The sequence below is a fragment of the Miscanthus floridulus genome, chromosome 8, assembly GCF_019320115.1.
Source record: "Miscanthus floridulus cultivar M001 chromosome 8, ASM1932011v1, whole genome shotgun sequence".
NCBI classification, from domain to species: Eukaryota; Viridiplantae; Streptophyta; class Magnoliopsida; order Poales; family Poaceae; genus Miscanthus; species Miscanthus floridulus.
The window spans coordinates 224,676,466-224,679,819 of record NC_089587.1 but is presented as its reverse complement, the minus strand read 5'-3'; positions in this window follow the sequence as shown (position 1 = coordinate 224,679,819).

Below are 3,354 nucleotides of genomic sequence, written 5' to 3'. Positions count from 1 at the left end.
ATAGAAGTAGGAATACACAAGTTTGGAATCCTGACTCCGCCACTGTCGATATAGCATGCTGCTGTCGATCTTGCCATGTATTTCCAACCGATGGCCACGCCAGAACCTGGCAGCATCAGAGAATATCCTGTCACAAATCAACAGAGGTTAAAATTCTTTGTCACAAAATATAAGCCATTCACGTATTTGAATATTTAAACTTTGTTATCTTTGACGAACAATTAGTCTAATCATATGGAATTTTATACTACAAAAATGGTTACATTGGATTTGTATTGATAAATACTTTCTAATGTTCAAACCATTGTTGCCATAAATTATATTATAACAGAAATTAGCAATCAAAGTACAAAGTATGATTTTGAAGACTGCACCAAGTCAAATCGTGCCTTATATTCTAGGACTAAGGGAGTAATCGAGAACTAGAGCAATATTACGGTTTAAGGGATAAAAGGCATAAAGAGTAAAAAAAAGTTAAAAGATAGGTTGATTTGTTGCGATTGGATCCCCCAATCGGTCATGGCCCTTTATATTTATAGGGTGGGTGGTCTTATCCGGTGGAGAGTAAAAATTCCTATAAAATCCATGCACAATACAATTCGAACTTAGAGCATCTCCAAGAGTACCCAAAATAATCTCCCACTTTAGAAATTTTGGCAAGATTGAAAAAAACTCATCTCCAACAACTCTCAAACCCACCTCCAATCTTTTGGCACTTAAAAAAAACACCCCCACACGCACACGCGCACGTATCATCACGCCAATCTGAAGGTGGAAGGACGTGGGAAGAAAAATAAGTAGGATAGGGTTCCTGATGCAAATATACAAGAAAGAAAGAAAGTATAAAAGTGGTTGGTGTGATTTAGAAAATAGTTTGGGATTTTTGATATAAAATTACTTTCTATCTTTTAGGATCGGTATTTTGGAAACTGTTGGAGGAAGCCAACAAATATGCTTCCAATTTTTAAGTCACATGGAAAACTCATTAATTTACCAAGTGATTTTTTAGAAAACTATTGGAGATGCTCTTAAGGCATGTTTGGAACTACTTTGCTCCCAACTTCACTAGCCAAACAGGGATAACTCTAAAAACCTTCTCTAGAAAAAGGTGGAGTTGAGGGCCAACTCCAGGTGTTTTGTGCAGCACCTAAAGGGGTAATCCAGAAACTCCAGCTTTTTATGGAGATGCTCCATGTTGGAGTTCATGGAGTGGAGCATTCCAAATTCGGACTCCAAAAACTTTCTATATATGGATTTTGATTGTCTTAGCAAGATGAATGCAATAGTGAAGTCCAATTTGCAATTTGAAACAGTCCAAAACCCCCTAAGCCAATTTTCCTAGAATTAGCCTTAGTTAGCCAATTTTGAGTGCGAACAAGTACTAAATAATAACTAAATTACCCTGTCACAATTCGCATCAAAACTTTAGAAATGGCAAGCAACATGTGAGAGAGAGCAAACCTAGAGCCAGCGATATGGAACCAGCGATAGTTGGTGGGAGTATCACTCCAATCAATGCTTAACTTCCTTGCAGACAGCATGTAGCACATGGCGCCGGTTTCCTTGTCCAGCTAGATGCTCTGAACACACCACACCAAAGATTAGTCAATCATCCTAGAATCACATACTGCATAAAACTTAGACGTGAACAAAAGTGGTTCTTTCAGTATTGTGAGGCCATCGGCAAGGAGGACTCGGCCATCGGAGAGCCACATGAACAATGCCTTCCTGGACGGCACCGGTAGAAAGAGCTCCCCAAGGGCCGGCAGTGGGAGGTTGGACGGTAGGAAGCAGTTCCAGACAACGTCAGAGTCTGCTGCAGTGTGGAAGGCCGGTGAGACAACCGCAGCGCGGCAGGCGTCCCGTGGCTACGGGCAATCGACGCCGAGATGAGGTCCACCGGCAAGCGCGCAATCTCACAGGCAATGGTAGTGGTGGTGGTGGCTGATTCCGTCATCGTGTTCATCAATTCCTCTAGTTACCTGCTTTGTTTCGTGTTTGATAAATTCGATTGGGGGAATGGGCTGCATGGGGATTAAAAACGCAAAAGTAAAAAGTGAGTTGGGAACCATAGAGTGAATTTTATATATGGAGGCAGTGATTCAGACGACATTTTAGGAAACCACAAACAAGAATGAATGAATGCCAATTCAATCCATGCGCACAACAATAGACCAAATCAATTTTGCATCCAACACATCAATGCCATACCGTTTGTAGTACCGCAAAACAAAAGCCAGCATACCATCTATAATACTGCAAACAAGCCTACCAAGCAAGAACCAAAAGAGATATGAGCAAGGGGTAGAGTGCTCCACCAACCCTTGGTTACCCTACCTGCAATGGAGACGGCGCCTTGGTGGCCAACTCGTTCTAGGTTGCGGCGAGGTGACAAACCCTAGAGTGGCGGCGGCAATGGGTAAAGTGAGCGAGAGGAGACAAGACGGCACAGTGAGGAGAAGAATATGGTAACCCTAGCACCAAACCTCGGTTTTATTTACGACACTATGCATATGGGCCCACTCAATTTGCGTTGGTGCAAGTGGGCTACCCTTGCCCTTGCGGTGCTCTTTGGAAACAAGCCCAATAGGTAAGGCTTCAGGCCCCCAATAGGTAAGCAAACTTACACTTAGAAGAACTCCAGTGGGGCCACTACTTCATTTTAGGGATTGAGGCGAAAACACACTCTAAATATGGCCTCTACTTTTCGAAGCCCATACTCTCAGGGGCACTTGTGATTCTGTTGAGAAGGTTTTTTCTTGAGTAAAATACACCGTGGGTCCTTAAACTTTTGGTGGATTTCCATCTAGGTCCTCGAACTAAAAAATTTACCAGGAACTGCAGGGTGTTCAGGAGGCCACCTTCTAGCGTGCAGACGGTGGCTCAAACTGGCAGATAGGGAAGGTCAAGACTGGGCGTTGTCCGGCTTAGCGCCGATGTCGGTGTTAGCTCATGTTTGGTCGCAAACAATGCTGGCAATGTAACATTACAAGTGCATCCAGTAGTTAGGCGGCTTCCCCGTGGCAGTGTTCGCCACCTTCACTCTCAGTGTTGTAAGGTTTTAAACATATTCCCTCTTAATGAAAAACGGGTGCAAACCCGCTCGTGAAAAAAAAAGCAATGGCATGCTCAGTCGCTGATACACGTCACTTATGTTTTATCTTTTACAGCTCATAAATTTGAGTTATCTATATGTGTAGTAAAAAAACAAGGAAGAGCTACGATCTTTGCAACGAGAATATCAGATAGGAGCAACAAACAGATCAAAGATCAAGCTAGTAAGTGTGCCACAGTATTGAATCCTTAAACCCTATAATATGTTTATAATGTTTATGATTAGATGATACAATCAAT